The sequence below is a fragment of the Coptis chinensis genome, chromosome 6 (assembly GCF_015680905.1).
Source record: "Coptis chinensis isolate HL-2020 chromosome 6, ASM1568090v1, whole genome shotgun sequence".
NCBI lineage: Eukaryota > Viridiplantae > Streptophyta > Magnoliopsida > Ranunculales > Ranunculaceae > Coptis > Coptis chinensis.
The window spans coordinates 63,441,426-63,467,255 of NC_141461.1; the positions used below are offsets into that span (position 1 = coordinate 63,441,426).

The following is a 25,830-nucleotide window of genomic DNA, read 5'->3' on the forward strand; positions in this document are numbered from 1 at the left end:
GCGTTTCTTTGAATGTAGATATATGAATCAGTTTAAGTTTATTGTAACTGTTTTAGATCTGCTTTACTTGAAGATTAATTCCTTCAATCTGATTGATTCTCATTGAGCATATATCTTCGTTCTTGTCAATTGACAATAGAAGAGTGGATGCAATGAAGGTTCATTTAGTTGAGATATAGTGCTCTTGATCTGGTTTTGTTTCAAATCATTTTTCTTTGGTCAAATTTATCTGTGCTACTTAAACAGTAAGAAGGAAGCATGGAATTTATCGTTTTATTTTATTTATTAACTTACATGACGGAATTTTAAGGAGCTGGCTGGGCAAGCAATTCCATATTTCCCCTGATAATAGTATGGATCCATGTCATGTGTCTTCTAGCTAAATTATTTATTGTCATCATTTGCAATCCTTAATGTGGAAATGCATTCAACTGGTACTTGATTATTGAGACTTCGTCGTTGGTAAAACTGATTCACTCCTCTTGTTGCGTATTTTAGGTAATGATCGAGGAGAGCCTAGGGGATCCCAAGCTTCAAGGAGTTCAGCTCCTCCAAAGATCTTACCCATTGAAACGCCAGCAATATCTTTGGATGAACTGAAGAGGTTAACTTCTAACTTTGGGACAAAGGCTTTAGTTGGAGAAGGGTCTTATGGTCGAGTTTTCTCTGCGACCCTAAGTACTGGTGAGTCTGCAGCTGTAAATAAGCTAGATCTCGATAACACACAAGATCCGATTCTGATTTTTCTTTGCTTTCGGTGACTTGAGTAATAAAATGAAATATGTATAGCTCTTTGAAGGGCAGTATATGACGCGTTTAAGCCCCGATTCATTGTCTTGACTTTAAAATTTGTTGGCTGCAGTTATCATCAGTTTCTAGACTAAAGCATGAGCATTTTGTGGAATTGTTGGGCTCTTGTTTGGAGGCAAACAATCAAATTTTGATATATCAGTATGCAACGAAGGGTTCTTTACATGACATTCTACATGGTATATCTAATGTGTTCCTTATCATTTGGACTTATTAGCTCTACTGATCATATATGTCACATCTTACTATTTTTGTTCTCATTTTCATCTCTTAGAATTTAAATTGCTAAGTCACTAATTTCTTTATGTAGGAAGGGAGGGAGTACAGGGGGCTACACCTGGCCCTGTTCTCAGCTGGAATCAAAGAGTCAACCTTTCACATCACTTCTCACATGTTATTAAGTCACTAATTCATGTTGAGTGTAACCTTCTGACATCACTCGGTTTCTTTTTTTTTTTTTTTTTTTGCTTGGTAATTTCTTACGTTCTTTCCTTTGCATATTAGGTAAAGGGTTATTTGTGTATATAGATCAGATATCCTACAGTGGTGTACGTTTGGGGCTTAACCAACATGATTCTCTGTCATAGTAGTGTTGATCGTATCTATTTCATTTAGTAGTTATATGATTATATTTTTAGTTTACTTATTAAACAAACTAACACATTCTTCTTCATATTGTTTTTTAGGTTATAAGTGAGATAACATGGTAGCTCGATTAAGTTTGTTTGAGATGGATCGGTTTATTAGCAATTTGTTAGATGGGTTATGTAAATTGCATTATTGTTAGATTATGACTTGATTTTGAACCAAGTGTTTGAGTTATTTAATTTTTTTCTTCGTGAATAAATCATGTAATATGAACAAGTTCTTGGAATGATATATGTTGGTAATAAAAGTATGATTCTTGTTTCCGTAATGAACTTGAGTTGTCAAGGTGTATGAATGCATTGGGTTTACAGGAATTTCAGATTTATAGGAATTTTCAGATTTACAGAAAAAAAAAATGAAGAAGTTATGACAGCTTCCAAAGAACGTTACATGCCAATTTTTGACAGTTTTTAATGTTAATTTATTGACGCTTTTGTTTCTCATGGTGATGTTTAAATAAAAACAGTCATAAAGAAGGTTTATTTCTTGAGGTTTTTCTAATAAAATTATGACGGTTAAGTAAAACATGTCACACAAAATGAACCAATTATGACGTTTAAAAATGAGTTTTTGTCATATTAAGTTCGAGCGTTTATGTCAGCTTATTCAGAACCGTCATCCAAATTATGACACTTTTTGTTAACTTTTATGACGGGCTCTATAATGACAGCTGTTTTTAAAATGAAAAAAATGTCATTAAACTTGTTTCATGTCTTTTTTTTAGTAGTGGGCCTTTAGTGGAATAAGCTATTTGTTGATGGACTTGGGCCGTGTGTTATGGGCGAACATGGAAAGCCCAAGCCCGTCAGGTGCCCCAACCCTAATTTCTCCTCATGGTCCCTATTGTAGCCTATAAATAGAAGCCTCTTTCTCTAGCCGTTTTCTAAACAAGAAAAATCAAGGTTTTGCTCAAGAAAAATATATCCAAAATCGGTTCCATTTTTTAGAGTGATAAAGGTCAAGTGAGAAAGGAGAGGTTGGTAGATCGTTGCCCACACAACGTCCAATCTAAAGATAGGAATACAACAGAAGATCAAAAGGTTGATTCGGATTCATAGCTATTGGATTCTCAGAGTTATCTTAACCGGATTTATAGGTATGTTTTCCAATCCAAAATCGTGCGAAAAATTAATTCAGCTGCGCGTGGTTTCCATGGTTTGTAGAAATATTCATTCTGAAATAACGGTTCTACAATTGGTATCGGAGCATGTAGATTTGTTGGTAGATGTAGAATTGTTCTAACATGGTTTTGCAGGCATCTAGACCAACAGTTATGGTCAGAATGATTTCTGGAAAGAAATGGATCGATTTTTGTTTTTATGAAAAATTGATTGGTTTTACAGCTTTTCATTATTGGTGGATGTAATTTAAATCACGGTATGTATCGTGTTATTTGTTTATTATCCTTGATGTAATCTATTGTAAAGATCAAAAGATCAAAAAGATCAATATTTGGATTGGTCGAAATCTGGATCTGAGTTTTTTATGCTGGAGCGCGGGTGGAGCGCAGGTCGCGCTCAAGCGCCTGGAAGTCGCAAAAGGCAGGAGCACAAGTGGAGCGCGGGTCCCGTTGAAGCGCCTGGAAGTCATTGAAGGCATGAGCGTGCCACGCGCCTTATGCAGGCATATTTGGAATTGGTCGCCTTCTTCAACGATGTAGGAGAGATTTTTTTTTTCTCAGTGAGATGAAATCTATTTTTCGTTTGGGGTCTATGCGGTGATTTCGTGATGTTTCCAGTGAAGGAAATAGGCCACGATTTCTAATAAAAAATAAAAAATCGGGGCGCTGCCCCGAACCCCGCGACCTGAACACCGGACTTTGCGAAGGCAACAAAAAGAGTTCGGCGAATAGGATGGAGTAATGAATATGGGCCATATCAGTTGGGAATTTATTTTCCATTTTATTGTTCATATTTGCTTATTCTATATGCATGTTTTTATTTGTGGATGTTTGCTAAAAACTAAGCCCACATGAATAATAGATAACATGGACATAGGCCTGACCAGTAAACAAAAAGATCCTCAATTCTAAATAACTAAGTGGGAGCGGGAATTTGTTTCGTATAAATCCCACGGTCTCCATTACTGGTTTGTTGGTGATGTAATTATACTTGCGCGTCGGTTTTAGTGCCTTCCTCCATATCGGATGAGTCTAATTACAGATCACCAGAACAAACTTCTGAAGGACAACTATATGAAGTTATTAATGTATGGATTCACTTCTCCATCTGAAGGGATTCATTACAAATAATGGACTAAGAAGTTGAGTAATGGTATACACTTAGATGCAAGTAATGGTATCCTCCCCATCGGAGTCACTGCTATTATTTGTAGGACCAAAGAAGGTCAGCATTTTAGTTTTACTTGTCTAGATGGCATGTGTCCACTCTAACGAGTGGTGTGCTATTAAGTTGACGAGAAGTAGAACTAATAGGAAAAATCTCTCTACACGAATGTAGATATGGTAAACGTCCACACTATCGTGGCTTACTACTTCTCGATGTGTAGGGTGCTGACGGGGTTAATTAATTGATTTTTAAGTTAACTCCTAAAGTATTTCCACGAATGTAGAATGGTAAACGTCCACACTATCATGGCTTACTACTTCTCGGTGTGGAGGGTGCTGACGGGTTGATTAATTAATTAATTTTTGTTATTAACTCAAGAAGTTTTTGCCCTACATAATAGTTATTGTATGTGATTCTCAGGCTTTCAAAATGGTTACTTTCAACCCACTAGCAACTATTCTTAAGGAAAACAAACTTATTGTCCCTTATAACATAGACTGGAAGGGAGATGGTCCTCTTGTCAAACCAGAGAATAATGGAGGTATGTGTCATGCACTAGTTGTTGAAACATGTTTAGCGGTGTTATCTACCAATACCTGGTGTGTAGATACAGAAGCCACTGACCATGTATGCATTTTGATTCAAAGGTTCTAGGAAACCAGAAAACTAAGTGCTTGAGAGATTACCATATCTTTGGAGGATGCTACGAAAGTAGTACCTGTTGCAGTGGGAGATGTTTGTTTATCTTTTGGTAGAAATAAGACTATGGTGTTAAAGAATTGCCTTTATGTGCGTAATTTTAGAAAGACTTTAATTTCAGTTTCTATGGCAATTAAGGATGGATATTATGCTTCTTTTAATGACAAGGTAGTCATTAAGAAAAGTAAACATTTTATCTGTTCTGGTACATTAGAAGGCAATTTATACATCATTAATCCTATTCCACCCACAATGCATCAAATGGAAATTAATAACACATCTTCTAATTCAAATAAGAGAAAGGAACCTTCTCAAATGAACCAAACACATCTCTGGCATCTACGGTTAGGTCATATCAACTTGAGGAGGATTCAGAGATTGGTAGCCGATAGACCTTTGGGTTCATTGACTGTGGAAACTTTTCCTATCTGTGAATCCTGCTTGGAAGGTAAGATGACGAAAAGGCCTTTCACGACCAAGGGGTATAGAGCCAAAGATGTGTTGGAACTGGTTCATTCTGATTTATGTGGACCCATGACTATCCAGGCTAGAGGTGGTTTTGAATACTTTGTCACTTTCATTGACGATTATTCAAGATATGGGTACATTTATTTGATGTGTCGTAAGTTTGAGTGTTTTGAAAAATTCAAAATGTACAAGGCTGAGACGGAGAAACGTCATGGAAAATGTATCAAGTCACTATGATCAGATCGTGGTTGGGATTACATCCCAAATGCCTGCACCTAAGACTCCCCAACAGAATGGTGCAGTAGAGAGGAGAAACAGGACTCTTATGGAAATGGTTAGATCGATGATGAGTTATTCGGATTTACCAATTTCGTTTTGGGGATATGCCTGGGAAACGGCAGCTTACATTCTGAACCTGGTACCTTCTAAATTAGTACCTAAGACCCCCAACAGAATTGTGGACTGGGCGTGAGCCTAGTATGAAACACATTCGGATTTGGGGTACCCCAGCACATATGTTGGGAGATGCTGATAAGTTGGGACCTCGTACAAAAGTACGCTTGTTTGTAGGCTATCCTAGAGGAACGAAGGGTGGTTTGTTTTATAGTCCTAAGGATCAGAAGATCATTGTTAGCACCAATGCTCGATTCTTAGAAGAAGACTATGTGATGAACCACAAGACCCCAAGTAGTATTATTCAAGAAGAATTAAGAGGAGAGAGACCAACTACTTCAGTACCAATTGTACAAGAACAGGATCCACAACGTGTCACTAATGACGTACAAGAACTAGAGGTGATTCATCGTAGTGGGAGGGTTGTTAGACAACCTGATAGGTGGATTGGTTTGGGAATGTCTTCAGACATAACCACTAATAACTAAGATCCTGATCCCTGGACCTACAATGAGGCACTCCAAGATAAAGATGTAGAATCTTGGAAAAAGGCAATGATTTCTGAGATAGAATCTATGGATTCTAATCAGGTCTGGGAGCGGGAGCTTGTAGAGCCACCTAATGGTGTTAAAACCATTGGATGCATGTGGGTCTATAAAAGAAAAAGAGGGGCAGACGGTAAGGTTGAAACCATTAAAGCAAGGCTGGTGGCAAAGGGCTTTACTCAGAGAGAAGGTATCGATTATGAGGAGACCTTTTCACCAGTAGCCATGCTTAAGTCTATCCGGATTCTTTTATCTATCGCAGCTCATTACGATTATGAAATTTGTCAAATGGATGTCAAGACAGCTTTCCTTCATGGAAGTCTTGAGGAAACCATCTATATGAAGCAACCAAAAGGATTCATTGAAAAAGGTAAATAGCATCTTGTTTGTAAGCTTAAAAGATCCATTTATGGACTTAAACAAGCTTCTAGATCTTGGAACATTCATTTTGATGAGGTAATCCAATCTTATGGATTCGATCAAAGCCTAGACGAATCTTGTGTGTACAAGAAATTTGATGGAAACGTAGTGGTATTTCTTGTGCTTAATATAGATGACATCTTACTCATTGGAAATAATGTGAAAGTGTTGTCAGACATAAGGGTATGGTTATCAAAGTAATTTGATATGAAGGACTTGGGAGAAGCGGGTCATGTCATTGGGATCAAAATCATAAGAGATCGCAAGAAAATGATGTTGTGCTTATCTCAAGCTACCTATATTGATACTTTGTTGACTCGTTTTAGCATGCAAAACTCCAAGAAAGGTTTCTTGCCTTTCAGGCATGGAGTTCCTCTATCAAAGGATATGTGTCCCAAGACACCAAAAAGATAGAGGACATGAAAGCGGTTCCTTATGCTTCGGATGTAGGAAGCTTAATGTACGCCATGTTATGCACAAGACCAGACATCTGCTTTGCTGTTGGCATGGTTAGCAGATATCAGAAAAACCCAGGACAAAGGGCACTGGACTGTGGTAAAACATATTCTGAAGTACCTGAAAAGGATTAAGGATTATATGTTAGCATACCAAGCAGATAGTTTGGTTCCATTAAGGTATACAGATTCTGATTTTCAGTCAGATAGGGACAAGAGTAAGTCTACCTCAGGTTGTGTGTTTACCTTGGGAGGTGGAGCCATAGTATAGAGGAGTGTCAACCAGAAATGCGTGTCTGACTCCACCATGGAAGCTGAATATGTGGTAGCCACTGAGGCAGCCAAAGAAGCAGTTTGGCTCTGGAACTTCTTATTGGACTTGACAGTGGTACCTGGTTTACCTAAGAGTATCACACTTTTTTGTGATAACACTGGTGCGGTATCTAACTCGAAGGAACCACGAGCCCATAAAGCAAGTAAACACATTGAGCACAAGTACCACCTGATACGATCAATCGTAAAAAGAGGAGATGTTACTGTTACCAAGATAGCATCAGAATATAACCAAGCTGACCCCTTTCCAAAGAGCTTACCAGCTAAGTATTTTGACAGGCATGTTGAGGAGATGGGAATCAGATGCTTGGCAGCATAGCTTTAAGTATAAGTGGGAGATTTGTTAGTAGTATACTAAAAAGCAATGGTTTGAGTATAAGTGGGAGATTGATAGAGTTATATTAAAAGAATTACTTTTATAATAACTCTAATTCTTTATATTTTGAATGAGAATCATATGGGCAAATGTTATGCATATTATATATATTATTAGTTATATGCATGTGTCTAATATTTTATGTTGTAGATGATATGGTGTGCGGTGACACACAGAAGATCATATCATCAGTACCTTATACAGTATAAGTAAACATTCACAACCTAGGTGGATTTGGACAAACCATTGGTACGGTTATAGTATAATCTGGTATTAGTCTATCTTGACTATAGGATTATGATAAAACATAAAATTGAATAGTTTACCTACGAAATGAACGATGAACTCAAAACGTAAGTAAACTAAAACTATCTTATGAGCCTATATGTTTATCAAAGTTTCTACTCTCAATTCTATCGAAATAAAGTGGAGTAACAAATTCGTTCCACTCCTAGTGCTCTAGCATGGAATGTTTTCTAGTCTAATTAGTCGGTCTTAAGTCTAATGAGAGTTTTACGAAGGATGTTATACTACGATACAATATGAAATTGATTATGTTGAATTTAAACTACGAATGCTATGGAAATATGATTGTTTTTTAATCTAGATAAAGGATTATAGGGGAATTGAATCCACCTCGAATCCAACTTAATAACCTAGCATAGATTCTTGTATCTCGATTCTTACGTTCTTACGGCAAGAATTTCGAGTTCTAATCCCTAGTGTTCATGGCATTTCTACCAAATACTAACTAGCATGTGAGGTCATCCACCCATTCTCATGGCGACTCACGACCTTCTAGAGTGGAATAGATTCTACAATGTTTTTACACTATACCACTAAGTTTTCATCAAAGCTTCATCAACCCCTCTAATGGAGGTTTTAGCCTTGAGTCATCAAATCATCATTTCTCATTGAATTATAACTACTCATCATATTAAAATTCTAACTTAACTAAATTAACTAACAATGTTTCAATCTACTTAAACTACAAAATGATAATCAACAAGAATTAAAACTAGATCTATAAATCGAGATGACAAAAATCAAAATTGATAAAATAACTATTTTATTTATCTACTCAATCAAGAACAATGATTCAAAGACTTAATCTAAAACAAGAATTGAAAATGGAACTAAAACTTAATTAATCTACTGAAAACTAGATCTAGAATTATCTATATTGTTTTAGGTCTAACTAGCTACCATTAACAAAGAGCTAAGCTTTGGTTTTTATACTTTCAGATCCAAAAATCGTGCATGGGCTTGGAGCCATGTTTTGGGCCAGAGAATCAGGCCCAAAACCCAATACTTTCAATTCAAAAAGGCCTCTTCAGCTGCAGTTGGCTTCAACAGATGTTTCGTCCCCTTCTGCTCCTCTGATTGGATCAAGGCTTAGACCATTGGAAATCTCTTTCCGAGCCGGTCGTTTTGACATAAGGTAGGCCCAATTCCGAGGTCTGAGTCCAAAGATATGGTCTTCGGAAGTTCTGTTGACTTTGTGCACTATTTCTGCCCGCGTGGACCTTGACTCTTCATCTTTTGACCGGGCTTTACAGAGGCTTTGTCTTCTTGAATCTTGGCCTTTAATCACAGAACTCCTTAGCAACCGACCTTTGCTTCTTTATCTCGCTAAAGTGGCACATTTCTGCACATAATGGACTTTTACGCCTGAAATGCATAAAAACACGTAATCAGTATTAACTCTTAATTATTACTCACATAATTGGTCTAAAAGTATGACTGTTACAGGGTTAAAACTACAGTTTTAGGCTCTTATCAAACCACCCCCAAATAGCATTTTGCTTGTCCTCAAGCAAAGATGAGAAATTAGAATAAGTGACCAAAAATGGAGTTCTATCTACTCGTTTATTTGAGTGACGATTCATTGACCATATGCAACAAGGCCTTAAACTACTAGGAATTCCCTAGTGGACGAGTTATAGCCTCATGAGAGTTTTCCAGTGAAGGTACTCACAAACTTAAACTATACTACAACGACTAAGAAATAAAACTATTGTTTCCTCATTCATGTCCCAACTATCTATACATCTCACTAGCAACTGAATAAGAATAACCAAGTTAAAAACCTAAACTAATATATGCATAATAATCAATCATCTATGATACAAATATATATACTATGAGTAATACTATGAAATGCCTAGCAGGTTAAGTTTTGAAAACTTCGAATAAGCGTCCTTAAGTAGGTCCTCACATAATTGTCAAGGCGAAAACCACTCTAATTTTTCCGCTCAAGTTAGCTACTCTCCAATTAATGCGATGGGCACACTTTACCTTTACAATCTCAATGACAACAAGGAAGCCAGAGTCGATCAAACACATCTGCCACTTACTATCACCCTAACCTATTCCTAATTGAGCTAGAGGTCTTCATTAGGTGTTGCGGGGATTAGGAGATGGTTTAAGAAGGAAGGAAATGGATATTCAAAAGGACAAGTCTGAGATAATAGAGTATTTATATTATGTAACTTAGAGAAAACCTTGTTATTTTCTTTTGCTTCTATACTTTGTTTCCATCCTTAGCCATATTTTTCTTTTTCTTTTCTTTGGCTTTTGACTCCCTTTTATTCTATTTTTTGGAGTTTTTATTTATTTCTATTTTTATTATTTTTTTTTTCTTTTCCTTGGATGGAAACTTCTTTTCTTTTTCTGAAACAACTACTAATTTTTGTTTACACAGGTTTTTCTCTTCTTCTTTCTTCACTCATTCTATTCTCAGACTTATTCTAGATTGGGTAAGTTGAATTTTTTATTTTGTTTGTTTTTGTAACAGGGTAAAGGAATTGTGGGTTATGGAAGGCTAAAGAAAGGCTCGAGAGGGCTTAACTAGCGGAAAATAATTCATAGGTTTGAATTTCGGCTATATCGATCCAAAGAGGGCCTAAATTCTTTTAGGATATGGCATAGTGATCAAGCAAGTGGACGTGTGATTTCTCTATCCGGATTTTACTTCTCCCCTTATGTCATTTCTCAAATGTTTTAGCTCATATAAGGCTTTAGGCTATATTCTCACAGGATTTGTAGAATAAGTACTCTAGCCTAGATTTCAGAAACTTATCGCTAACAATCATAGATACTCATGTAATATATTTATAGATAGATGCAAAGATTATTACCTACATATTAACCTAAGTTGCTAACAATTATTCGATGCAAAAGCTACATTGAGACTTCTATATTGTTAAGCACATAGAGAAGGAAAACAATACCAATATTCCTAAGTGTATAGCATAAACTTATTTATTTATATTTTTAAAATTTTTAACTTGAAAACAAATGCATATTATACATATCTATATCCTAACGGATGCCTTTAATTACACGTGTTTCTATGCCCCAAAACAAGAAGCATGCTTTGTCCTCAAAGCATTTAAATAAAGAGGGTAGAACAATACCATGGAAACGCGTGAAATTCTGGGACATCTCCAAAACAAGGTTAGATCATACTAATATAGGAAATAAAAATACTGACGCAACTCTATAAGAGTTCCACCCATTATGGGGTTAACAGAATTAAATATGCTTGGGACATAAGAAAACAATAACAAAACTAAAAACTTACCTTATATCCCGCTTAAACGCTCCTCCTCATTAAAGAGATGAGGTTCCTTCGCATCCTGCCAGTCCATTATAACTTGCCAAGCTTGCCACCATTTATCATCTACTATTGCTAACATGTTAAGTGTTATTATGTCTGATGGGATGTACGGGGCGACCAAATGAGGCTGCACCTGCCATCCCGGCCAAGTCATTATTCACAATGAGCGAACCACCCAATTGGTGGGTCTCATGACTTCAACCCTTTTCCAATCTGTGAATTGTGCACGAAACTGGGTAAACAACTACGCGATGATGCGGCTTACCAACACAGGCATAAGAAGATACTTCGCCTCATGGTTTGGGCTCTCTTAAGACTAGCGACTAAAACTTCGGGGAATGTCATATCGGGCGACATCCCCTCCTAAAGCGAGGAAGATGTCACCAGCAGATCTTGTTTTGCGAAATGAACCGCCATTCCCCAAAATATTCATCAGGATGAATAACATGGTGGTGCCTACGTTTAGGGAAAGGCTACCAAGGGCAATGTTATATCGCCCCTGGTCCATTACTCGAAATACCCCTCCCCCATAATACTCATGGAAATATGTATAATCATAAAGATATGCATTATCGGTCATATATGCCCATGTGTGAACAGGATCAGGTATTGGTAATCCTGAAACTAAAGCGACCACATTTTTATTGAATTGATGTGTTGTGTCATCGACTACGATGGAGAATTCTTGTTCTCTATCCTGATTACAATAGAATTTAACGTGGTCGTAGAAATAAGCAGTATGATCGCTGTGGTGAATATGAATCGTCATCACTTACCAGTTGATGACGCCATCCTAACTGCAGGATCTTGTGTCGGAACCAATGTCCATAGGTCTCGGTGCCCAACACGTCTTCGAAAGACTATTCAGGTATGACTATAGGGGATGTCATCTCAACTACTCTTTGAACAGTTCCAAAAAAAATCCTGGAATGACCCTCTGAAAATTGGAATTTTCCGCGTTGACAGAAGAGCGAATGCTGGCCAGATAGGGTGCGATTCATCACGCCAAGGAGGCGCTGGTCGCCTCGACTAAAGTTTTTGAAAATGCAGAACAGCTGGCTTCGTAAGTCTTTGAAACAGAAATTTGGAGGAAAAAGAAGGAAAAGCTTAGAGTGAAAGGTGCGGGATGATGGTGGGGTGTAGTGTGGTTTGTTAGTGTAGAATAAAGGGAGTTTAAATAGGTTTTGAGCTTCCAAAACGAATCGGCAAGTTCCCAAATTGGTTTAAGGCAATTTCCGGAAATAGAAAAATTCCAAATCCGAAAACGGAAAAAAACCATTTTCGTGATTTTCTAAAAATCCTGGTATCTTTCATAATGGATTTAGAATAGTAACTTCTAAACTCTCCTACATTTCATGCTACCACCACACAAATCATAGATATGCCGATATCGGCCAAATTATCAACCTTTCCTTCAAGACTACTTTACCGCGGATGATCATATAACGAATTATGCTCGGTATAAATATTACCACCCCAAACAAATCGGGAAGGTGGGATTAATGATAAAACAAGCAAGACTTTCGAAATTAACCAATTATATTAAAAATAAAATTTAAATCCAAACAACATTAAACAAACACATTAATATTTAAATTTAACTACTTAATTAAAATCCAACTAATAAAACAATCAAAACCATGAAATAACAGCGAACACAACTGATGGTGAACACCTAGCCATGTGATGAAGATGGGCTCGGAGATGGAGATTGGTCCTGGCATGGAGAATGGCTTGAACCATCTGTCCTTCGGCGACGATACTCATGCCTGTCGGACTCGGCTGAAACAGTCCTCCACGGGTGGCATGCGTCGTAGCATCTCTATTCGAACAAGCTACCGCGGCTTCCATCTCGGTTCGAGTAATCTTGCATCTTGGGCTTGTTGATCTTTGGTGGATAGTCTCCATGTTAGACAAGATATCGTCCTGAACCCCTTCGAGCATTTCAAGTCTCGTCTGCAGGTTTGTTTGCTTCTTTCGAACTACAATCTGTCTATCTCGGATATCTTCACAAATACCATAAACGCAACGCAAGGCAGTTTGCAATACTTGCATGCGTTCTAAATTAGAACTACATGCATTTATCTAATGCATCGTCATCCAGACATGTCATATCCTCCCTTTCATCCTCCGACTCAACCATTTTTTCTTCAGACAACGGCCAAGTCTCTTGGATGCAATCCGTATAGATACTTGCATTAGAATGCAATTTCATCTTAATAGGAGCAGATCTTGCGATAGCTCTAAAGGAGAGCATGATCTTAGTGATCAATACGGGGAAGAAGCCAAGCTTTTTCCCCACTCCTCGAATCACATTAAACATTAAATCGAGGATGCAGAAATTATACTTATTTGTTTGCAAAATCCAGAGAACGCGCGGACATTGCGGGCCGATATCATCGACTTTGTATTTCCCGAGGGCGTTCCTACCAATCCACCGAGCTTCTGACCGGTTGATTGGTTCTCGTGGTTGATTGGCGGGCCTTAATGAGATGTCGGATTGTATTCACCCTCCACGACGGTATCCTTCATCAAAGGGAACTCCGATATCTTGGGATTCCTGAATTGTTGTTACCGAGTTGCTTTCTGCCGTAATTCCTAACAGTTCGACCAACAACCGCCTCGTTACTTCCCTCCTCGTTCTCGCTACCTTTATGAAAATCCTATCCCCCTCCAATTCTCGCTTCTTTTAAAATTGTTCTACCAAATCATAGTGATAAAACTCCTCAGTCGAGTACCACAGTCCATTCCAATGCCTCCTAATCATCTCCGCGTCGTAAAATGGCGCGAAGCTGTCGGAAGCAAAAGCATGCTCCGGCAAAATTCTTCGTCGTAGTGCCATTAAAGTTTTTGAGACAACTAATGGTTTTGTAGACTGTGGGGGAGGCGAGTTTGAAGAAAAACAACTAAAACAATGGTGGTGGTGGTGGTTACTTGAATTGGTGGCGGTTTTTCGGAGTTATGTTGGTGGTGGTAATGGTTTAAAGAAGATTTTAGTTGGATTTGATTATCTTGGAGTGGGTGTAGTTAGGTTTTCTTCTCTCTATTTTTTTTTTTTTTTATTTTGGTGTTTAAGGTTTGTTTTACCTTGATAACCGGCGGGATTGACTAAAAAGAAGGAAACCGTGCGTTTTTTTTTTTTTTTGGAAAGGAAGGAGACGCATAGACGTGCGTGCGGTTTGGGCCCAAGCCCAGTTTGAATTCTGAAATTTTCCGATTTTTCGCGCAATTTCAAACTCAATTTGCAGCCGTTTCCGATTTGGTCCGAAATTATGGAAATGAGATAATTTCCAATCTAATGATCCATAAAACACTCAATTTCAACCAAGGGTGACGTATAAAAGGGTGGAAAAATGCCTCGAAGTGCGTGTATGACGTAAGTTATGCGAACGAAGGAAATCTAAGTTTAGATTACGTCAACCCAATTGAACTACAAGTAATGGGCCTAAGCAACACAAATGGAAAGTTCGAGCAATCCAGATGGAGAGACCGATTGCCCACCCCCAAACAAATTTTTAAACACAAAATTTGTTCTAACACGGGTCGTTTAAATTCAGATTCCCAAGACTTGTTGGATTGCTATTTCTATGATTAAGAATTTTTTATTATTATTTATTTTATTTATTTATTTATTTTTATTATTAGTTTATTATAAGAAAAACGAAAAACATTAAATACATAATTCACCCCTTAGAGTAGGGCTGGTCATCGAGCTACCCTAGTCGAGTTTTGCTATACTCGAGCTCGACTCGCACATGTAGAAGCTCGACTCGAACTCGCATTCGAGCTTAATATTGAAGCTCAAGCTCGACTCACCTAGTTATACTAACAGCTCGAGCTCGACTCGGCTCGACTCGTTTTACACTTCGAGCTCGAGCTCAGGTTCAAACTCGAGTTCAGTTATGCTCGTTTGAACTCGAACTCGAGCTCAAACTCGAAAAAAATGTATATAAAACATTAAAACTAATATAAATTGTAAATTATAGTTGGGTATAAAGTATAAAATGTAGGTATAAATTATAAATTATATATTACGTATGGGCTTATAAAAGCGAGTAGCTCATGAGCTACTCAAGCTCGAAGCTTCGACTCGAGTAGCTCACGAAAGTAACTTCGCGAGCTACTCGAACTCGAACTCGAACTACTCATTATCTAGAATGAGCTTTAAATTAAGCTCAAGCTCGACTCATACTTTTGTGCTTAACGAGTTTGAGTCGAGCCTTCGACGAGCCGAGCTCGAAAGTTACTCACTTAATAGCTCGACTTCGATGACCAGCCCTACCTTAGAGGAACATGACTCAAAACCGAGAAAACATGCAAAAGTGGAAAAACGGAATTATGTTAACCGTGGACTTAGGATCCGGTACTTACAGCCACACACCTCCATAGGGAGGGCCCGGTTACCTAAATGGTGCACTTACCACTATATGGAAGTGAAAGGAAGTACACCAATGACAAAGGTCAATCCTCATAGACAGGGTCCTGTAAAAGGACTTCCTCTACATCAGGGGACAGAAGTTCATGAAAATTTTAACCATTGACCATTAACTTGAAAGGTACTGTTGTCATTTGGATTTACCAAGGTGATTGCCCCGAAAGGGGTGACTTCAGTAACTAGAAAAGGGCCAGAACAACGGGTTTTTTGTTTTCTTAGGAAAATATGTAGATGGGAGTTGTAAAGCAAGACCTTTTGACCGACCACAAACTCTTTGTTTATCATGAACACGTTTCATGTTAGCTTTATAATCCTTCGCGAGATCGTAAGAATCGCTACGGATTTCTTCAAGCTCATTCAATTGTAACTTGCGTTTGACACCTACCTCATCAATATTGAAGTTAAGGCTTTTTATAGCCCACAGAGCACGGTGCTCTAATTCAACGGGCAAATGATATGGTTTCCCAAATACAAGTCTAAAGGGAGACATACCTATAGGAGTTTTGAAAGCAGTTATATATGCCCATAAGGCATCCGATAAACGCTTCGACCAGTCTTTCCTATCAAGGTTTACAGTTGTTTCTAAAATCTTTTTGATTTCCCTATTAGAAACTTCTACTTGTCCGCTAGTTTGTGGATGATAAGGAGTTGCTACTTTGTGTGTAACTCCATACTTTTTCACTAGGGATGCAACAACTCTATTGCAAAAATGTGTTTCACCATCACTAATGATGGCTTTAGAAATGCCAAACCGACAGAAAATATATTCTTTAATAAAAAATACAACTGTCTTATGGTCATTGCTACGGCAAGCCAGGGCCTCTATCCATTTAGACCGTAGTCCACGGCAACTAGAATATAAATGAAACCGTGGGAAACGAGGGAAAGGACCCATGAAATCAATGCCTCAAACGCCAAAAAATTTCTACTATTAAGATTGGATTTAATGGCATCATATTATGTTTCGTGGATTAAGCCCAAGTTGTTGCCAACGAATACACGCCTTGCAATGTACTTGGGCATCCATAAAAAGGGTAGGCCAATAAAATCCACATTGAAGCACTTTAGCGGCTGTTTTTATCCCACTAAAATGGCCACCACACTCTTTGTCATGGCAAAACGATAGAATTTCATTGTATTCCCACCGGGGAATACAACGATAATAATAATCTGATCCGCACAATACTTAAAAAGGTATGGCTCATCCCGGTGAGTATAACTTAACTCGGCCAAGAACTTACGTTCATTTCTTGACCAATTATAAGGCATAACATCAGCTGCTAAATAATTTACAATGTTAGCATACCATGGTGCTGAAAAAATTGCATACAGATGCTCATCAGGAAAAGAGTCCGGTATGGACTCAGAATCACTCTGATCATCGTTTGTGAGTCTAGATAAGTGGTCGGCAACTACGTTTTCGACCCCTCTTTTGTCCTTTATTTCTAATGTGAACTCTTGTAGGAGAAGGGTCCAACGGATTAATCTCTACTTAGCATCCTTCTTTGCAAGAAGGTACTTAAGGGCTACATGGTCCGTGTAAACTAAAGTTTTAGAACCAACCAAATAAGGATCTAAACTTATCTAAAGCATAAATAATGACTAAGAATTCTTTTTTTCGTAGTTGAATAATTTCGTTCAGAATCGTTTAAGGTTTTACTAGCATAATAAATAACAGTGGACTTATTATCTAGTTTTTGTCCTAAGACTGCACCAACTGCATAGTCACTAGCATCACACATGAGTTCGAAAGGTTTAGACCAATCGGGAGGCTGTATAATTGGTGCAGAGGTTAGGGCGGCTTTTAAAGTTTCAAAAACCTGCGTACAGTTAAAATTAAAATCAAAGATTGCAATTTTCAAAAGCATATTAGTTAAAGGCCTAGCTATTTTCGAGAAGTCTTTAATAAACCGCCTATAAAAACCTGCATGGCCTAGAAAGGCTCTAATATCACGGACAGTCCGTGGTTTAGGTAGAGTCGCTATCTTATCTAGTTTGGCCTTATCAACTTGATGCCATCACTAGATACAATGTGACCTAGTACTATGCCTTTTTCACCATGAAATGACACTTTTCCCGGTTTAAAGCGAGACTATTTTCTTCACACCGTGTCAAAACCTTAGACAGGTTAGACAAACAGTCTGTGAAGGAGTCTCCATAGATAGAAAAATCATCCATGAAAACTTCCATAAAGCGCTCTACCATGTCACTAAATATATGAAGCATACTCCGCTGGAAGGTTCTAGGAGCATTACAAAGGCCAAAAGGCATTCGTTTATAAGCATACGGGAAGGGACATGTGAAGGTAGTCTTTTCTTGGTCATCAATATCAATAATAATCTGAAAATAGCCTGAGTAGCCATCCAGAAAACAATAAAAACATGACCAGCTAGGCGTTCGAGCATTTGATCTATAAAAGGTAAAGGAAAGTGATCCTTTCGTGTCATAGCATTTAAACGTCTGTAATCAATACAGATCCTCCATTTCATAGGACCTTGTGTGACAACATAGTCACCCTTTCCGTTACGTACCATCGTAACTCCCGATTTCTTAGGAACTACATGAATGGGGCTTGCCCATTCGCTATCAGAGATTGGGTATATGATACCGCGATCGAAAGTAATCGTAAGACTTCTTCCCTAACCACCTCTTTCATGGCTGGGTTCAAACGGCCGAGGAGGCGAGCGAGAAGTCTTCGCGTTATCCTCCATATGGATACGATGAGTGCAAATATTAGGGTCAATTCCCTTAATGTCGGCTAGGGACCAACCAATCGCAGACCGATGTTCCCTAATCACCCGGATTAAAGCGTGTCTCTTCATTCTTAGATAACTGAGAAAATATAATTACCGGATGACTACCATCCGGATCAAGTTGATTATATTTTAACTCTGGGGGAAGAGGTTTAAGCACTGGGGTGGAAGGAAAATCAATAGATGTTTCGTCGGGGTCGTCATTTTGCATAATGAATACTTGCTTAGGTAGCAAGTCTTCATACTCAATATGTGGAGCAACTGAAGGGTCTACAATTGGTGTGGACTCAAGGATGGTGTTGACTTCCTCTAAGTAGGAGTCATTTACAAAATCTGAAATTCAAAAGAAAGGAATTTGTACATATTATTTTCGGAAGCGTGTTGTTAAAATAATCTTGAGCTAAACTCTCGATCATGCTAACCTCCCCATCTATAGGCGAATCGGTAATTGTTTCATCATTTTAAAACATTTACCTCAACCGTAAGATGGCCAAAAATAAGGACATCTTACCATCGCAAAGCAATTTATAAGTGCATTGGCGGTTGCCAAGAAGGGCCCTAAGATGATTGGTACAGAGTCGTTGGCGACTTTCGTATCGAGGATAACAAAATCATTTGGATAGTAGAAATCCCGAACCTTAACAAGCACGCGTTTTCCACTACACCCTTAGGATACTTAATTGACATGTCCGCTAATTACAGCGTTATTTTTGTAGGTTGCATTTTCGTAGACCTATTTGTTTATACAAATAGTATGGGAATAAGTTAACACTCGCCCCGTGTCTAATGCGGGTCGTGTGGGAATCTCCTAAGGTGCATTTTACAATAGGGCGACCGGGGGTCCTTGTACTTAACAATTCCATTATTTTCAGATAAGGTTGGGAATTGTTCAGTTAGAAAGGCGTCTTTAGGTATGTTGGTCTTACGCCTAGTAGTGCACAACTCTTTAAGAAACATAGCGTGGTTAGGGAGCTTTTTAATAGCTTCAAGAAAAGGAAGGTTTATTGTTAGATTCTTGAAAACGTTCCTAATCTCCTCAAAGTTTGTATCCCTGGTTAGCATGGCTAACTTCTGAGGGAATGGTGGTTTCGCTCTATATTTAGCGTATGGCTCGACTTGATGTGTTACCTTGGCTTTCTGTTTCTTAGTTTGTTGTTTAACTGGTACCTCTACAATGGTAGGCTCTTCAGTTTCTACTTCGGTATCTAGTTCGATATCCGGTGTAGGAAGTACTTATGGGGTAACTATAGACATAGTTACTTTGTTATCAACCACTCTTCCAGAATGGAGAGTGGTGATGGCATTCAGGTCACCTACTATTGTCGTTTCCGTACTAGTATTACCGTTTACCTCAAAGGCTGTGTTTGTTGTTTTAGGGTTGGGTATCGCTTGTCCTGGAAACACGCCTTTTGGTTTGGCTTTCTCTTGGGCTAACTGTTGTATGCCTTGATTTATGGATTGTAAGATATGTTGGTTTGACTGAGTCATTGATTGGAAAATTTGTTGGGTAACTTGTATAAAGGCGTCTATCACGATCGGATGTGATGGTGTAGTAGTCCGCAGGTGGTGCATTTGGAACTATCTCACGTTGATTATTTATGGGTGGGTTGTGATAGTTACTATTGTTAACCGGAACGATACCTCTATTGGTATTATAACTATTATAATTACCCTGACCTTGTCCGTGTTTGCGATTGGTTGTTATAATTATTATAATTTCCCGACTTAGTCCCTGGCCTTGCCTAGGTGGAGCTTGATTATAGTTGTTTGCTTGCCTAACATTTTGGTTATTAGACCCTGGAGGTGAAACTTGTTGATTGTTTTGCCAACTAAAGTTGGGATGTTGTCTCCATGGGGCATTAGGAATAGGATAGTTATTAATGGAGTACACATTATCTTGCTCTAATTGTTGTTGTTCATAGGCGAAAGGACAATAGGAGTCGGGGTGCTTTCGGGACTCAAACGGACATTACATGGGTTGGAGTTAACATTCATGAGGGGTAGGCTTTTTTGTTACGTAAATAGCCTCAACCTTTTTAGTTAGAGATTGATTAAATTTTTAAGTTCTAAATCGGGTTTCATCTCAAACATACCGGCGGCCTTAAGCTGTTGAAGAAGAACTAACGGTAGTAGCGGGGATATCATCACTACCCCCAATTGTTATTACATTTAGTTTGATCTTCTAAAAATTTGTAAGCCTCAGGGGCTCCTTTACTTAGGAAACTACCCCATTCATTATGTCAAGGACTTCTTTATGGTGATGTTGAAGTCCCTTGAAAAAGGCCGCGAACTAACGTGTCTTTTGCTAGGTTATGGTGTGGACACTCAATAAGCGATCGATGAAACGATTCCAAGCCTCGTAAAACGATTCATGAGGATTTTGTCGGAAAAATGAATCTTGGAAAGCATCTCATCTGTCTTTAGGGGTGGGTAAAATGTTCCATAAACAGTTGAACAAGTTTAGCCCACGAGTCCACAGAGTTAAGCTTGGGTAGTTAACCAAGACGGCTGCCTTATCGGCTAAGGTGAAGGGAAATACCCTCCGGTTTAATTTGTTCGTACCAACCGTAGGATGATGGAATGTTGTAAGGACTTATTCAATCCCTACGATGTGTTGGTAAGGTTTTTCATGGTCTAAACCATGGAAAACGTGTAACAAATTAAATATGTTTGGGGGAATTCGAAAATCCCCCACTGGGTCTGCTAGAATGATGCAAGATTTAGGGTTATCGCTCAAGGCTTTGTAAAAGTCGGAGAGAGGAGTCTCTCTTTCTTCAGCCATTATGTCCGGCGTGGTTGGTGGAATAGTAGCTAGAGGTGTAGTGATTGGTATACTCGATAGATTTGTTTGTTGACGTTGACGGTTAATTACGTCCGGTGTTTTTCTCCGACTAGACCTTAATCTCATGCAAGTCTAAGTCTAAACACGACAACAATCCAAACAATCTTGATATATTAGTATGAACCTCTAACTGGAGATGCGAGGTATGGAAGAAAGGAATACATGATAGCGTCCTTGCTTCGCTTATGAATAGCGTCTTGTTTACTGGCGTGTTTGGTGTAAATAACAAGTTAGAACACTGAAAAACTTAAAAAATCGAAGTTCGAAACAAACCTGTAGAAATCCGGAAAATTTGGCTTAGTAGCGGTCGTCAGCATAGAAGGCGCTGTGTAACGTGTAACTTGAAATTCCAGTGTTTTAGAGGGTCGCTCCACACCGGGGTGGTCGCTCCGTATGGGGCGGTCGCTCCGTGTTCCAGTATAGCTATAGGCGCAGTGCGCTCTTATATAAGCCGATCAGCTTTAGTGTAATTTTGTCACGAATTTTTCAACGCTGAAACGGATAACCACAAGATGAATCAAACGAGGGTGGGTGGGTTTAATGGGACTTAAAATGACTAATTCTACTATATGATAACAATGCTAAAGTGCAACTAAGATGGCAGTAGCCATTTGATAAAACATAAAATTGAATAGTTTACCTACGAAATGAACGATGAACTCAAAACGTAAGTAAACTAAAACTATCTTATGAGCCTATATGTTTATCAAAGTTTCTACTCTCAATTCTATCGAAATAGAGTGGAGTAACAAATTCGTTCCACTCCTAGTGCTCTAGCATGGAATGTTTTCTAGTCTAATTAGTCGGTCTTAAGTCTAATGAGAGTTTTTCTGAAGGGTGTTATACTACGATACAATATGAAATTGATTATGTTGAATTTAAACTACTTAATGCTATGGAAATATGATTGTTTTTAATCTAGATAAAGGATTAGAGGGGAATTGAATCCACCTCGAATCCAACTTAATAACCTAGCATAGATTCTTGTATCTCGATTCTTACGTTCTTACGGCAAGAATTTCGAGTTCTAATCCCTAGTGTTCATGGCATTTCTACCAAATACTAACTAGCATGTGAGGTCGTCCACCCATTCTCATGGCGACTCATGACCTTCTAGAGTGGAATAGATTCTACAATGTTTCTACACTATACCACTAAGTTTTCATCAAAGCTTCATCAACCCCTATAATGGAGGTTTTAGCCTTGAGTCATCAAACCATCATTTCCCATTGAATTATAACTACTCATCATATTAAAATTCTAACTTAACTAAATTAACTAACAATGTTTCAATCTACTTAAACTACGAAATGATAATCAACAAGAACTAAAACTAGATCTATAAATCGAGATGACAAAAATCGAAATTGACAAAATAACTATTTTATTTATCTACTCAATCAAGAACAATGATTCAAAGACTTAATCTAAAACAAGAATTGAAAATGGAACTAAAACTTAACAAATCTACTGAAAACTAGATCTAGAATTATCTATATTGTTTTAGGTCTAACTAGCTACCATTAACAAAGAGCTAAGCTTTGGTTTTTATACTTTCAGATCCAAAAATCGTGTATGGGCTTGGAGCCATGTTTTGGGCCAGAGAATCAGGCCCAAAACCCAATACTTTCAGTCCAAAAAGGCCTCTTCAACTGCAGTTGGCTTCAACAGACTTTTCGTCCACTTCTGCTCCTCTGATTGGATCAGGGTTTAGACCATTGGAAAGCTCTTTCCGAGCCGGTCGTTTTGACATAAGGTAGGCCCAATTCCGAGGTCTGAGTCCAAAGATATGGTCTTCAGAAGTTCTGTTGACTTTGTGCACTGTTTCTGCCCGTGTGGACCTTGACTCTTCATCTTTTGACCGGGCTTTACAAAGGCTTTGTCTTCTTGAATCTTGGCCTTTAATCACAGAACTCCTTAGCAACCGACCTTTGCTCCTTTATCTCGCTAAAGTGGCACATTTCTGCACATAATAGACTTTTACGCCTGAAATACATAAAAACACGTAATCAGTATTAACTCTTAATTATTACTCACATAATTGGTCTAAAAGTATGACTGTTACAGGGTTAAAACTATAGTTTTGGGCTCTTATCAGATTACACTAATACACTTTGTGTGTATTGAACAGGACCAAGTGAGGTTGTTTCTCTTTATACTGACTATATAAGAGAACAAACGCCTCTATTATTATGGATGTTTGTCCTCTTAATCCGGATATAATAATGGACGCTTACGTGCATTGTACATTGCTTTAAATCATCAATGAGTGAGATTCATTTGTGAATCAACAAACTCGATGGATTGGGTAATGACATTGTATGTAAGGTGTGCTGTTGATTATAGAAGAAATCCATGTCCCGCAAGAAGTCGGGCTGATGATGTCCCCTTGAGGAGCTCATAAGGATTGTCATGTAAACCTTGTAGGTGGATTTGATCTAACTTGACAATGAGGTTGAGTGGTACTACTCAAGGACATAAGAAGTTTATTAATGTAGTTGTCAGTAACTTGACTTAATCAATGGGCATTCGATATCTTAAACATGGGGAGATCAACGAGCATATAATATGGAGCCCATAAACGCTGACACGTAATTTGGGATTAGGGCGGTAGTGCAACAATGGCCTTTAGTGAAATAAGCCATTTGTTGACGGACTTGGGCTGTGTTTTCTGGGAGAACATGGGAAGCCCAAACCCGTCAGGAGGCCCAACCCTAATTTCTCCTTATGGTCCCTGTTGTAGCCTATAAATAGAAACCTCTTTCTCTGGCCGTTTTCTACACAAGAAAAATCAAGGTTTTGCTCAAGGAAAATAGATCCAAAATCGGTTCCATTTTTGAAAGTGATAGAGGCCAAGTGAGAAAGGAGAGGTTGGTAGATCGTTGTACACACAACGTCCAATCTAAAGATAGGAATACAACAGATGATCAAGAGGTTGATTCAGAGTCATAGCTATTGGATTCTCAGAGTTATCTTAACCGGATTTACAGGTATGTTTTCCAATCCAAAATCATGAGAACCATTAATTCCGCTGCGCGTGGTTTTCATGATTTGTAGAAATATTCATTCTGAAATAACGGTTCCTACAACTGATACACACCCGAGCACTTGCAAGCCAAATTCAATCTTGCTACTCGGTTTCCCCTAGCATACTCCAACTTTTTAATTACCACAACCATATTAACTTGTTTTCCTCTAGCGGTTGCCCAACCAATTGCCTCGCTACGTGTATGAAAGACCTAAACACATAAAAAAAACAACAACTATTATTAATACACTAATAAAATTACATTTAGAAAATTAAAAAATTAAATGAAATCAATGCCTGCTCCATCATACCTCTTCCATAGTAAAAATTTCTGTTATATCACTTAAAATCGGTTAACAATCCACGTCATTCGAGTTTGCAGAGGATTAGTTCTCGGATAGATACAAAGGATCCTACATATAGAATAAAATAAGAGTCTAAAACAATTTGGGTAATGAGGGATTTCAAAGTCACCAAAAAAAAATGAACTTCTCACTAAATTTAGTCCAAACGACCCAATCATGTAGTTCCATAGAGGGTTCAAACAACCCAACTATGTAGTTTCCATAGTCGGTCCAAACGACTAAGCCATGTAGTTCCATAGAGGGTCCAAACGACTCATCCATGTAGTTCCATAGTGTCCCCAAACGACCCATCCATGTAGTTCCATAGTGTCCCCAAATGACCCAGCCATGTCATTTGGGCTCGGGTTTTGCATTCATTCAAGTGCTTTGCATTCATTCATTCATTCAATCAAGTAATTTGCATTCATTCTAATCAATGCTCTCTTGTAGATCCATTCATTCATTAATTCAATCAATCAAGTGTTTTGTATTTATTTTAATCAAGTGTTATCTCATTATTTAGGTTTTCTTGTCTTTGTCGTCGACGATTTCTCGGCATCTCATTTGCTCGACTAGTCGCATCTTCTATTTCTTCAACTTCTTCACCTTCACCTTCAACATTTTGTGCCACTTCTTCACTTTCAACATTTCTTCTATTTTCTCCTTCTCTAATTTGTTGTTGCACCTCAAGCATTACCTCAAATGCTTTTTCTTCATCTTCGTGTTCCATTTAGGATTTTGATTGGGTATTCTATGTAGAGAAACTTGAGTATTCTATGTAGAGATATTTGAAATTTTGATATATTTCAAATAATTGAGTGAAATATGTTTGTAAACCCTAAACCCTAAACCCCAAACTAATTTATTATTCACAATTGAAAAAAAATGGAAAATAACAAGTTTAGATATAAAACAAATTATTATTTTAGATTTGTATAATTGAGTGAAATATGTTTGAAATTAATTTTTTTTTATGTTGGTACGAAATTTATAAACCATGAATCCTAAACCCCAAACCCCAAACTAGTTTATGATTCACAATTTGAAAAAGAAAATGGAAAATAACAAGTTTAAATATAAAACAAATTATTATTTCGACTAATTAAGTGAAATATGTTGGTAGGAAATTTGTAAACCCTAAACCCTAAACCCCAAACTAGTTTATGATTCACAATTTGAAAAAGAATATAAAATATAACAAGTTTAGATATTAAACAAATTATTATTTCGAATAATTAAGTGAAATATGTTGGTACGAAATTTGTAAACCCTGAACCCTAAACCCCAAACCCCAAACTAGTTTATGACTCACAATTGAAAAAAAAAATAAAAAATAACAAGTTTAGATATAAAACAAATTATTATTTTAGA

At 37.8% G+C, this 25,830-nt stretch overlaps 1 pseudogene; it reads left to right on the plus strand.

The window, feature by feature from the left end:
• Nucleotides 1-421: 421 nt before the first annotated feature.
• Nucleotides 422-25,830, plus strand: part of LOC147493899 (protein CYTOSOLIC ABA RECEPTOR KINASE 4-like) — a 99,877-nt pseudogene continuing 74,468 nt past the window's right edge.